This window comes from Talpa europaea (genome assembly GCF_964194135.1).
Source record: "Talpa europaea genome assembly, chromosome: 3".
In the NCBI taxonomy this organism is placed as follows: domain Eukaryota; kingdom Metazoa; phylum Chordata; class Mammalia; order Eulipotyphla; family Talpidae; genus Talpa; species Talpa europaea.
In genome coordinates this window covers 105,818,441-105,832,990 of record NC_140069.1, presented here as the reverse complement: position 1 = coordinate 105,832,990, position 14,550 = coordinate 105,818,441, and positions in this window count along the sequence as shown.

Here is a 14,550-nt window from a genome sequence, read left to right as displayed (position 1 = left end):
TCTTTAGCTGTGCAGAAGCTTTTTAGTTTGACATAGTCATTGCTTATGTTTCCTTTGTCATTGTAGTTGAGTCTCTGAAGACATCACTCAAACCAGTGCTGTATTTTGCTAATGTTTTCTTCTATGAATTTTATGGTTTCAGGTGTGACATCCAAATCTTTAATCCATTTTGCGTTAATGTGTGTGTAAATTGTGCAATAGTGCTCTAGTTTATTTTTTCCATGTGGCTGTACAGTTTTTCCAACTCTATTTGTTGAAGAAATTCTCTTTTCTCCATTGCATACTTTTGGCTCTTCGGCCACAAGTTCACTATCCATGTGAGTGCAGATTTATTTCTGGGTCTCAATTCATATTGATTGTAGCGATGATAAAAAGATTGCATAATGATCAAGGGAAGTCTGAGGACATAGTATTTGGATATATGAACATTAATATTCAGAACCCTGTTGAAATGAAGTCAGGAGGCTAGAGAGTGTCTACGCATGTGCAAAGCAATAAAAACCAGCAAACTATAGGTCCCAACATTTGCCCTCTCTGCTGCTGTTTTGTTTCCAAATAAAACCCTGTTTGTTGTTGAAATAACAAATTACTTATATTTGAGGTCATCAAATATATAGATATGCCCTAGGCTTAAAACCTAAATAATGTTAATATTAATTGAATACAAGCAAAGTACTGCTCTAGAGCTTGTGGATCAGAGATACATTTGGATTCTACAAGACTACACATTTGAAATGAAATAGAAAATGATTTGGGGGTGGATTGTAGGGAGAATACTGGGGGCAGAAGGAAATCATGCAGTGAAAATCTGGCATCTGAGCAATCCCTTCTTAAAGCGAATTCAAATTATACACCCGACACATTTTAATCAAAGCACCACAGGTATTTTGAGTTAGAAGGGACTTAGGGAATCACATATTTCATCCCCTTACAGCAACATTAAATGACTTGACCAAAGTCTCCTAGCTGACCTGATGCCCAGTGAAAGTGGGCAGACATCCTGGAAGAGTGCCTTTCTTTCCTTGGGGCCTGTCATTTGCTGTTTCAAAGGGAAGCTTCTCAGCCAAGAGTGATTTAATCTTATGCAATAAATGCTGTGGCTTATGGCACTTATGTCCTGTGGTTTTGGCAGGCAGCAGGATCCTCCAAAGCTTATCTCTGCAGGCTCAAGTGCATCACAGCGATGTGTTTGCTCCTCTGCCAGCTACTTTTCTTGCCTACTTTTCTAGAAGGCACTAAGCTGGGAGGCCTGACACAAACTGCTGATGTCTAGTTTTATGTGCCTTCCAGCTACCTTTTCCAATGCAGTTATATAAATATCTTTCCGCTTAAGTCTATTTTCCAGACTGGTGGCTCCCACAATGGTGGAGTCACAACCTGCTGGGCTGTTGCAATGGGCTGTCAGCAGAGGTGCAAGTCATTTTTTACTAACAATAGAGTGCCAAATCTGTCAAAAACTTACTTTTCAACGTATAAATTAAAGAGAAATTCAAGTTAATCCTTGTGATATGCCACACTCAGTAGCCCTGAATGTACTTTCTTTTGAAAGCCCATAATTATTGAATGGACTTTTGTAGCCTTCGTTTTCAGGAAAGCAATTTTTAGCTCTAAAGAGAAACTTCGACCCACGGTGTCATTTATGAATATTCCAGCTCACAAGACAGCACAGAGTTAAGAGGCAGGCAGAGTGGCCCCCTCTGGGTTCATGTCTTGGCACCACCTCTAAACAGCTGAGTCACCTTGAGTAAGTTACTTGATGTCTCTGTTTTCCCCATGTAAATTGGGGCTAATAAAAATATATACCTTGTAGGTTGTTGTGAAAATTCTTTAATGTATATGAAAGACACAGACCTGGCAAATGCTGGTTTTAGAGGAGATTTTCTCGTTGATAATTGTGAGGCTTTTCCTTTTATAAGGGTTTTCCTTGATGTCTTATCATTTTGTCTTCGGGCATGAAGAACAAATATATCATTACTGTTTTGAATCATGTCTGCCTATAAATACATAGGCCACCTCGGCCTGCGTTCCTTTTGTTTTCATGGCGCTTACATGGTCCTCTTTCTATGCTGGTTCCAAAAATGTGTCTTGGGCTCCACTGAATCCAAGATAAATTGGATTTTGCATGAAGGGTTTTTCTTCAAAATTATTTCATGACTCTCTCCACAAGCTCCTCACACTTGCACCTTGATTCATTTCTCCTTCCCTACATCCATCATTATCAGCCTCTCTCTGTGACTGGCCAGTCCGGGGAGAGGGCAGGGTGAGATTTGCAGGTTTTCTGAGCTGCAGCAAAGTTGGGTCTGGGTTGAGGGGAGAAAAAGGAGTCTGGAAAGGTGACTCTCTGGAATTTCAGTTGAAGTTCCAAACTCTTTTCCAACCAATGCTGTGTGGTTCTTTTTTTTTTTTTTAATAATTTTTTTTTTTTAAGAGGCATGCTTTTTATTTATTTATTTGTTTGTTTGTTTGTTTGGTTGGTTATACATGCACTGGGTACAGTCAGAAGCACGGGAGGGTGAGAGAATTCACCAGAGCCAGAGAGGGGAGCAGAGCAGGCAGAAGGACCGAAGTACACTGCTGAGGGGAGCAGCGGGCAGCAGGAGAGGTCTGCACGCCATGTGGGACCCTCCTCCAGTGGCCGGGGAGCAGCCGGGGACCGAACCGGCGCTGCAGTGGCTGCGGGCAGCTTCGCAACCCAGCGCTCAACCGCTGCGCCACCGGGGAGGCCCCTGCCCTGTGGGTTCTTCATAGTTGTCACCTGATCAAAGTGTTGGGGAGGGATGCAAAAAAGAGGGATCAGTGCCACAAAGGTCTGTGAAGATCTGACTGTGAAGGTCACTTCGGCGTTTAGATTGGAGTGACATCCTGCCTTCCTCGTACCTCATTATATTTTTCTTTTCCTCTTTAGACTTGATGTAAATTGAGAAATAGGAACAGATAATTTCTTCTTTCTCTAAAGTTCTAAGTCTCCAATGCACTTTGGTTGTGTCACCTGGAAGTTTCTAAGAGTACAAATGTGTCCTTCTTGGTTTCATTGGCTGGGTGAAGTCTAGGCATCACATTTCTTAAAGGATCCCAAGTAATTTTAATGTTGTCAGAGCTCCAGGGGTGAGAGCTGGCAGACATGTGGGTACCTCCCAAGCCCTGCGGGCATCCCCGTGCCCTCCAGGTTGTAAGAAAAGAGTTGGGTGGCAGCAAAGACTCTTGCTTGTAACCTAAAATATTCTAACTCCACAGAACCTAAAATTACATATTTGTGTAACCTTAGAAAACTTTAACAAAGTTTTATAAATAGCACGTGGGCTTATGTTACCTACCTCAGCTTCTTGGCAGTATTTTCAAGCCCTGTTTCCAAGACCCATCTTAAACTACTAAAGAAGAATTACTATGGGCATAATTCTATGCCCATAGATATAGCTATTCCTCCAAAATACGACTCCAAAAACAAAGATGAAGGGCAAACTTGGTGAAAATGTATCTCTTTTGCTTTTGCAATTTGTTTAAACCATCGGCACAATGGGTTTGCTTCTCCTGAATGTCTCCTTCACAGAAGTACAGATATCTACATGTTAGCAGTAGAGGAATTTGAGAAAATATTTGCATTCAAGAAAATCAAAATGGATGCAAAAGAAAAATCTTAATTTACTGGGGATTGTGACCTCCACTCAGAACTGATTCACTTAGAGTGGCTAAGCTTTAAGCCACCATCCAGGCCCAATTTTTTAAGGTGTAGTCATTTTGTAAATTGTGGTCAGGAACCATGCACATCAGAACGTCCTCACTAGAAATACAGGCTGCCTATGGCCTCATCCCAAACTTCTTACTCCTTAGGACAGGGACATACAATCATCTGCACTTTAATCAAGCATCCCAAAAATTTTACTGGACTTTATATTTCAAAGCAGCAGTGCCATCTTTAAAATTATACAGGGAAAAATTAACTGGTAAAGCTGGAGCTCCTTTCTTGCAGCAAAGCAGGGACAAGGCAGGCTTGTACTCAGTAGGTAGCCTGCCCTGCGGCTCAGGGGAGCTTCATAGCACTCAGCTGCTTGAGGGGCTCCAAACACCATTGTCCTCTCTGCCTTCCTTCTTCTGACAAGCTGTGGTTCCTGACTTGTCTCCTTCCTACTCTCCTTGTCCTCTCCACTCCATGGGCCATCCTTGTTAAGGTCCTTGGTCCTCCTTTTATCCCATCACATTTTTTATCCTCAACTGTCTTACCCACTCCGTTGCTTCCGAATGCATGCATTTGTCAGAAATAGTCATAGGAGAAAAGAAATTTAGAACACATGAATTTGCAGTGAGGCAAACTGATTTTTTAAACACCTGCATTAACTTGCTGAATAATAGAACACGTTTTTACTCCCACAAGGCCTTCATTTCATTGCACATCTACTCTGACTGCAGAGGCTTCCAGGATGCCCAGGCTCTGCTTGTCTCTGGTTGCTACTGAGGACAGATCTCCTGTATCAAGCAACTCTCACCTAGTCATATGCAAGTGCAGTTCCCACAAAGAAAGTTCTACTGCCAGTTAGAACTGTGAGCTGACAATGAAGGAGTTGTGTGCACTTTCAACAACTTCTTAAAAGTCCTACTTGTGTTATTTCATTGTGGGAGAAGAGGAAAAAAGAACAAACATCAGTCTGTATGGATTGTATGTGCTGTGATAAGCTGCCAAGGGAAGCGCAGAGTGGGCAGCATCAACTCGCCCATTTAGCTCTTTTACACCCAAGTGTGACTAAACTCTGCACAGAGCAAGACACAGCACTTGGGACAATCACTGGGTGGGTGGGTGGGTGGGTGGTGATGTTGTGGCTTCTGTTCAGGGGACTCCAAAGGCCCAGGCTAACCCTCTCTGACTTTTTTTTTTTTTTTTAAGATTTATTTTTATACAAGAACCGGGGTACAGGTCAGAGGCGCGAGAGGGTGAGAGGATTCACTGGAGACAGAGTGGGGAGCAGAACAGGCAGACTGAAGAAATACACTGCTGAGGGGAGCAGTGGGCAAGACAGGAGAGGTCTGCTTCACCATGTGGGATTCTTACCAGCCGGCTGGGATCGAACCCGTGCTGCAGAGGCTGCGGACAGCTTCACAGTGCGGCGCTCAATCGCATGCATCACCAGTGAGGCCCCACCCTCTCTGACTTTCACCCTTGGAACAAATGAGCATCAAGGGAGGCTGAGTGTCAAGAACATCACTGGCCCCAAAGCATCACTAACATCATTGGCCCCCATCCCCAGTCACCCTTATCCTGAGTTGCAAACTCCCCAAACATGAGAGAAAGCAATGGACTATGCAGTCCTAGGACCAACGATTGAATTTGGGGTATGTACTCAGTTACTGCCACTTCCTCTTTAGTCCACTGCATCCAACCAAAAGGTCATTTAAGGAAGATCAAAAAGAATTGGGATAAACCCTTTTCCTCTCTCCCTCAATCTTCTCACTAACTCAGGGCCAATGGCAATTGGATCTTGCCTCCTCCTGAGACAGCAGGGACCCCGCGCCGCAGAGAATATGCCTAATCACAAATCTCTCCCGTAGAATTAAACATTTTAGCCGTTCTAATATTTGTCCTGGTGTGCTCTTCCTATCCTACTACAGGCCTTCTGTACCTTCTATACTACACCCGTGCTGATTACAGGAGCGGGCTCTCAGCACCTGGTTTTCTCTCTTGCAGCAAAGCAGGGACAAGGCAGGCTGGTACAACTCCCTAGCAGCATTTCAGCCACCCCACCACCCACTTGTCACAAGTTCATGTCCTCATAGCAGGCCTACTTGCTATATCCCTGAATCCTGTTTTCATCCGTCAGTGTTTTGGTCATGTACTTTATTACTTCCTTATTTCCAAACTAAAATATTTGTCTTTCTTTAAAGGTATGAATCTCAATTATTTCCTGCTATTAATTTAATTTATAGATTGAATCTATGGCAAAGATTGGATAGGCACCAAAGGTGTGTCACACTCCAAGACACTACATGTTGTTGCCTGTGGTTAACTTCAGGTGCTCTCCAGATTCCCTATTCAGGCCTGGAAACAGGGATTTGGTTGCCACAGTTTCAAAGCTTTTGAAATTTGTTTCTAGGATCGTTCTTGGTTGTAGACTTTCCACGGAGTGTCCTTTCCGTGCTTCTCCCACTCATTGGAAGCAGCCAATATAAACATTTGGTTGATGTGGTGTCACAGGTTTGGGACCCTTGCCACCCTGGGAATCTGTGGCCTTGATCCTAGCTCTAGAGCTCCCTGGTTGGTTGGCTGAGATCACTGTTGTGATTGCTTTGTAGTTAAATTTCTCTTTGCCTGATTCCACTTTCTTCACTCCTTTACAGATTTTGTTCTTGAAAGCACCACCCAAAAACTTCCATGCAAATTTTCACCTTACCGTCAGTCCCTGGGAACTTAACCTAACATAGAGTTTTCCCTCAAGAAGCTTACAGTTTAGCTGAGAAGTCAGACGAAGAAACAGGCAAACAAACAGTGTGATCGGTGATAGGACAGGGGCAGACTAGATTATTAGATGTAGAGCCCAGAGTGAGGATGGAGGCAGAGGAGGACAGCCCCTGCAAGGACCGATTGCTAAGTGAGAGGTGAAGGGTGAGTCGGAGTGACCCCAGAAAAGACAGGACAGGACGGAGATATGACAGTTCCATAGAATAGCATGTATGAAGGTCTAGAAAGACAGTGGTCACTGATAATTGGGGGATGGTGAGAAATGAGCCTGGAGGCAGAAGAATAAGAGAGGGGTATTGTAGGGCACAGACCAGCTAAACCTATTAAGTCATGCTCAGGAATTTAGAAGTGTTAAAGGATGTCCTAAAAAGGAGTAAAGGAGTGATATCAATAGATTTGCATATTTTAAAAGTTCTCTAGTTGGACACCAAGAAAAGATGCAAAGCCAACAGTCAGGTGTTGCTGAAAAATGATGGTGGATCGTGATAGTGAGGTTGGAAAGAGACTTATGTGTGACCAGTTTAGTAGGATTCAGTGATTGATTGGATTTTGGAAGTAAGACAGAGGAAATAGGAATGATTCCCCGAATAGAGAAGTAGGGGAGTCCTTCCATAACTGAGATAAAGAGTAAGGAGGAGACGCATGCTTGGATTTGGGCTCAAAATGCCAAAACTCCATGCCAGTGTGAGCACACTGGGGATAGTTTGGGATGTGGCTCAGAGAGATCTAGGTGGGAGACGCAAGTTTGGAATTCTGCTGCAACAGAATAACAGTAATAAGATTGTCCAAGGAATATGTGTAGAATGACAAGAGGAGAGGCTCTCTTTAGAAACTTAGGGAACATCATCATTCAGTGAGCAAGCAGCGAGACTTGAAAAAAGGCAGACTAGAAAAGAACAGCCAAAGAGAAACAAAAACTAAGCATATGTAGGTCAGAGATACCAAAGGGAGGAAGGGATTGGATGACAAGATAGAGCAACACAGGGATGTCCTGATAGCCTAACAAAACAGAGGCCATGAGCGATCTTGGTGAGAGCAGTTTTGTGGAGTGTTAGTTGCCAGAATTCCATGAGTTTGAGTGACTAGGACATGAGGGAGAAAAGAGCAAGTATAAGGAATTCTTCCAGGAATGTCTGTGACTTAAGAAAATAGAGGCAGAGGACAGATGCCTTAGGGAGATATCAGATTGGGGGAGGATTCTAATTAAGATAGTAGTTATATGGCAAGCTATTTGTGCTGTTTTCACCCCCAAATCCATGTGCTGGAATCTAATCCCTAATAACCAAGTGATTGGTTGGTAGAGAGAGGTGCCAAGTTGGTGGGATGGGATAAGCTAACCCCTGTAAGAGAAGCTGGTTGTATATGGATGTATATCCCGGTGATGGGAGGGAAAGTGGTTCTGGGTGAGTTTGTGTGAGTATGGGATGACAGGGAGATAAATTCAAGTTTCTCCATGGAGTAGGAGGGAAGGCCATTTTCTGGGAGTGTGATAGCTGGTGATAGTGTGGTAGGTTTGAGGGACTTACTCAGCTTGGGCTACTGACTGGGTAGCCAGTCAGTTTATAGACATCAAACTGGGTGACCTATAAACAGTGGAGATTTACTTCTCAGATGTTGGAAGCTGGAAAGTCCAAGATCAAAGCTGTGTCAGATTTAGAGTCTGATGAAGGCCTATTTCTTGGCTCATAGAGGGGCTTCTTTTTGCTGTGTCCTTATGTAGAGGAACCGGGTGAAGGAGTCCTCTTAAGGTCCTTTGGTAACGGCACTACTATCATTCCTGAAGGCTCCTCCCTGATGATTTAATCACCACTCAGACCCCAATGTCCAAACAGTACCATACTGGGCTTTCAGCACAGGACTTGGGGGCATGGGTGACACAGACCTTCCATTGATAACAGATATAAGCTATACCTGCTCTGGAGGATGAGACCAGGTGAACACAGAGGATTTCAGGGCAGCAATTGGGGTCTAGTTACGGATGGAAACAAATAATCCCCTGCCTGACAAGTTTGGGAATTCTCCAGCATTCCTCTGCACCATGGGTGTAGATCCAAAGCTGGACAGTGGGATATTGCCAGGTAGGTAAGACAGAAGGACTGTGCAGGGGAGGGTGACAGAGTCCTGGCAGCGAGAGTTGCACTGATGGAGCTTGACATTTGAGATGGAATAGCAAAGAGACTGAGAGTCATTGGAGGTTTGTTACTTGAATGGTAAAATGCAGAGGCGAAGTCAGTTTGGGGTAATGGCAAGGAGCAGAATGAGACCATGAGTGGTAGATGACATGGAGGAGGAGGGCAGGTCACCAGAAAGGAGGATGTCAAGAAGCTGAAAGGCTCAGTGATAAAAGGGTATTGAAGTCATTAATAACACTGGAGGACTGAGGGCCCTGGGGCCAGGGTAAATGGGGGATGTGTGCTACTGGCAGTCTTTGTTGGACAGCACACAGAGAGAAGAGATGTCAAGGAGTTCAGAGGAGCCCTCCAAGAGGCAGAAAGGAAATCAGCAAAGAAGGGGTGGAGTTGTGGGACAATGAAATTGTCACAGGAGAAGAAGGGTCTCTGGAAAGAGCTGAGAGGTGGAGGTTGCAGAGGTGGAGACTGCGGTTGGAGGCTGTGTGTATCAGGGGTGGATTGGTGGCCTCAGGGAGCACAGGCCAAGTCCAGAGTAAACAGCTTAGGCGTGAGAGAATAATTGTGTGATACTAACAGGTGTTTACCCTGAATAATGGGGATAGGTAACTGAGCTATGATGTCTAAAGAAATCAGCCCTCCACCTTGTTTGTGTCTCTGGGCAGATGAGATGGAGGCTTAGGCAACTGGCTGGGAGTCAGCCAGCAGAGGCCACTGGATACAAGCAAGTCATGGTCTGTGCTAGAGACCAGAGGTCTTATGCTTATGCACAAGTATAGTAAAAAAAAAAAAATATATATATATATATATATATATATATATAAAACGTGAACCATCATAAATTGGGGATTATCTGTACTCCTAAGGCCACCTGGGTGCAGGGGAGGCTCAGCATCCTTCTGGAAGGAATCTGCTGAGGTCTGGATAGATTTGGGGGTGTGAAGAGCCAGGTTCCGTGTTTAGACACTCTGAACATTTCATGTTACAATCATTCCTTTATCCCTTTATTCCCTTTTTAATCCATTCATTTACTTATTATTGCATTTTACCATTCAAGTAACAAACCCACTCAAACATACATTTGCTGCTTCTTTTCTTCTTTATTCCAAAAAGGGAGCTCATATTATCACCTATTATATGTCACACACTGACCAAGAGTTTCAGAATGGTACTTTTTCCTTCTATAACACCTTTTCCATGTGTCCTTCTATTCAAACAGAATCTATTGTTCCAGCAAGGCCTACATCACCTTTCATTTCCTCCCTGAAAACTCCTCAGTCATGTCAGCCATGGGCTCTTCTCTTTGAAATTCTTTCTGTATTTAGCTCTGAATCACACATTTTGCTACATAAATAGATTTTGTTCTAGCTTCCCTTATCTGTCCAACTAAACTATAAGTTCTTTGGCTATAGGGACTTAGAATATGACTTTTTACTATCTCTAATATCAATAAGCCTTTAAGCCCTCAATAACAGAATTACATTTTAGGGTAACATGCTCCTATGTGACAGGAAAGGTTTTTGATGCATTAAAACTAGGACTAATTGAGTTTTTCGGGAACACTATTTGGAGTATGAACAGTTTAAATTACAGGTCAGCTATGAGAAAGACAGAAGATAAAATCTGAAAGGCAATAAAGTAGCAATTTACATTTATTTTCACCAGAGACTAAAGGAATACATTTTAATACAGTGACAAGTTAATGTTGGAGCTTTGTAGAAAGTTGAATTACACAGATACACTTTATTTTTATTTTTTTTTTTTCAACAAAAATACATTTTATTTATTTTTTTTTTTTTTATAAATTTTATTGTTATATTCCCCATACAATTGCAGCCCCCCATTCTGACCCCAATCCCTCCCCTCCCGCCCCCGCCCCCCTAAAAGTGTCTCTGGTTCATAGTTTTTTGTTGATTTTGATTTTCACTTTCTTATAGTTATTCATTTTCCTGGTCCCTTATTTAAGTTTTCTAGATTCCTGCTATGAGTGAGACCATCCGGTATTTTTCTTTTTCTTTTTGGCTTATTTCGCTGAGCATGATCCCTTCCAGCGCCATCCATGTTCCTGCAAATTGCATGTGTTTATCTTTTTTGAATGCTGAGTAATATTCCATGGTATATATGTACCACATCTTCTTGATCCAGTCATCTATTTTTGGGCATTTGGGTTGTTTCCAAAGCTTAGCTATTGTAAACAGTGCTGCTATAAACATAGGGGTGCAGGTGTTCTTTGGAATTGATGTTTACACAGATACACTTTAATGCAAGTATTTTAGGTTTCTATGACTTGGGTTGGGATTTGCAGGTTCTTCTGATGTGAGCAGCTGCTGAGGGACACCATTACCAGAATCTAGAACTTGACCCCAAGACTTTTCTCCAATAAAGAGATCAAGTTACCTAGTTCTAGGATATGAGAAGTAGGTGCCATAGCCAAGATTCTCCTTTTGCTCTCACTCTGTAAGTAGGAGGGCACATGGGAAAAAAGAGGAAAGAAATTTAGAAGTTTTAAACAGCACCTATAAAATGCCAATGTAGAGAAATAAAGAAATTGATTCTCAGCAGAGTCATTTCTTGACCAAATATAGCTTTTCATGTCCCATTTAGGAGTATTTTCTGGTCTCCATACTTTAATATTGCTGTTTCTTTTTTCATTATTTATTTGTCTTCCTCTTACTTTATACCATTTATGTTAATTTCCCCTTTTAATCTCATCCCCCTCTATCACCAAAGTGTTTTTTTTTTTAATTAAAAGTTTTTATTTAAAACACCTGAATGTAGCCTTTTGTGAGAAAGGATTGGGTTAGTACCCAGGGAGGGGACCAGGTCAGAAGTTCCTTTTGAGTGGTTGCTCTGTTGGGTTCTGTTCTTGGAATATGTCTGCCTTTGTCCAGCATTTCTATAGTCACATCAGGAAATACCTTTCTGGTCATCTGGGACTCCTTGGTGAAAAAAACATTAAAAGTGATGAGTAATTGTAATGCTTATTCTGTATTCATTATAATCTAGAGTCAATTCAGAGGCTCATCTGTGCACAACACAATTTTTTAAATGCAGCTTTCACTTTGTCTATATATATATTTTTAGTTATCTACCACTATGTGGCAGGCACTGGCCTCAAGATATTGATATGAGCATGCTGCAGTCTCTGCTCTTATGGATCTTATAGTTAGAAGGATAAAATGAAATCTGGCATGTAACCTTCCATGACTGTTTTAAGTTTCACTCCATCACTCCCCCTGTGTGAAACATCCTTCTTTTGGTGGTGGGGGTGGTGATGAGAGGTACTATTTACTATTTGATCTGGGCTTAATGGCCCATCAGTGGCATCATTGCAAAAGTATGTATGGGAAGCAGGGAAATTTAGCGGGGATTGATCGTTCAAAAACTTAGAAGCGTGAAGGAAGGGTCTGGTCTAAAGATCACATAGCTGTCCTTGATTTCCCTCTTTGTACCCCACCCTGGACTGTGAGCCTTAGACTCTGGGAAGACAGAGGATTTGCCATCCTTCTGATGCCACATCCACTGCTTTGAACATTTATCAGGCAATTACGTTGATGGAAGTAATTGTTATATATCTTGCATGCATTATATTATGTGAGTCTTATAAACCTGTAAAGTAGATGTTTTTATTAACTACATTTTAGGGATGAGGAAACAGAGACTAAAATAGGTCATATAACTTGGCCCAGGTCACATGCTGCTTACCTGGTGATGAATGTCAAAGTAAAGATTGGAACCTGGTCCTCGATTTACCATATTTTTAATCCAATACCTACACTGCTCCACTCTGGGATTCCTCATATGGTGACCAAGCCAATAAGGGTTACTTGTCACTACTGATGGAGTTGATAAAAACTCACTGGGTGTGTCTTACACATAGGTGTTCCTCTTTCAGTTCAGTTCAACAAAGCTTCATAGTTGGTTCTGGACAAGACTCTTTGAGACCATATGAAGGTGACAGGAACTTGATAGGTCCTCCATAAATACCAGATCAAAACAGAGGAGGGCTAGAACTGAGTGACTTTCAATGGACCAGCACCACAAAATGTTTTATGAAAGGTCATTTGATTATGCCATTTCCTGCATTCATTCAATCACATTCATTCAATCACATTCATTCATTCATTCATTCAACTCTGGTAAAGGGTATGGGGTGAAAGAAGCAGTTCCTGAATCCCAGGCCCCTCATGTAGAGAAAGAGACAGGCAAGCAAGCCAATAGTTTCAATATTGAACCTCATTCTCCATGTATTTTCTAATAATTAAAATCCATGAACAAATTATTTGTATTACCTTTATTAGACATTAAATTAGGTTACTTTTAAACCTAAAAGGTAACAAATTCAAAAGTAATCCAAGAGAGTAACACTGGATCCATCTGACACATTGTTTCAAATTCTGATATCACCTTTTTTTTGTATCACTTTCATTTTTTAAGTCTAGGGTCTTTCCATTGCACCTTGTAAAACAGCATTAACTCAATTCTAAATATTTTTAAAAAGTCAGTGTCTAAAAAGTTATCCTTTGCTCCAAAAAGACATCCGCATATCCAATTCACAAAATTTACAGTGTATGAGGAATTATTCATTAGCATTGCAAAAAAGAATTCCCCCAGTGAAAGGTTCATTGTCCCTTAAAAAAACATAACAATTTATCAACGATGGTCTTAACTTCTGGCAGAGAAACTTAAGGGTGAGGATCCCAAGCTAAGGGAAGCCCCTGGAGTTACAAAGAGCGTCAGAACGATGTGCCTCCATCTTCAAACTGGAATTCAGGCACTCTTTGGAACTAGCCTCACAAGGAAGGGACCAGACTGGTAAGTATTCCAGGAGGTGTAGGTGTAGGGCTTTGTACAAAGACCACAGAAGTGGGCACAGGGAGTGGAGGGGGGGAGGGAAAACTTGGGATCCACCTGGTTTTCTTCATCTTCCCGGGGTGGGGCGGGGGGCTTTCTTTACTCCTGCATTCTGCTGCCGTGTGAAAGAAAATACGTTTCAGACTGGTTTTTATTTTTGCAGCAAATAAAGTTTTTTCCCCTTACTTTCTATGGAGCCAGAAAGTTACAGCATGTGAAACTAACAAAACATACTTGTTGATAACCTTTCCTTCTCGGGCCTGTCAATTTCACCACGTCCAGCCTGAAGGTGGTCGCCTACCCTGGTTTTTTGCACTGCATTAAAAGCCGGCAACAGGTGTGCCTCGACCCTCATCAGCTCTCTCCTGAGTCACCTTGTCGGCATTCCATACTGGCTTCAGCAGTTCATCGCATCCGTGAACTAGGTAGCTGCACTGTGCAATAATAAACATAGCACCGAGGCTTGACCATCAGCCCGCCTAACAGCGGGGGAGGGAGGGGGGCAGGCCGGGGGAGGGCGAGGTTCCAGGGCGCACGCACAGCGCACCCCAGTGGCGGTTCTGGGGCACTTTCCCCCGGGTCAGACACCCCCGCGCCGCGCCGCCTGGGCCACGAGGTCTCTCTCCTCCAGGCTCCCGGCGCAGCCTTAATCGGGTCCGAACTTCGCCTAGCGGCTCCCGCCCTCAGAGGGGTCTTTCCTCCCGGCCCCTCCCAGAGGGCGGGCGGCGGCTCGGGGAAGGGGGCCCAAGCGAGCCTCCGACCCAGACCCGCGCGGGCCGCGCTGAGCAGGGGTCGCGGGGCGGCCGCGGGGTTGGCCCGGCCCGCGCCGGAAGTCCGCGCGTGCGCGCTGGGGGGCCGGGAGCGCGCGTCCGGCACGGAGGGGCGGAGGAGGCGGGGCCGCGGCCGCTCGCAGGGAGTCCCCGCCCCCGCCCCCCGGCGTTCCGCTGTCGCCTTGACAACGGGAGCAGCGGCAACGGCGGCGGGAGCGCGAGTCCGGCGCCGCCTCCCGGCCGCACAGCCAGGCTGGCAGTCGCCGCCCGGCCTTGCAGCTTTCTCCGCCTCCCCGCCCGCGGGGAGGGACCGGCCCGCCCTCCGCCCGCCCGCCCGCCCGCCCGCCGGAGA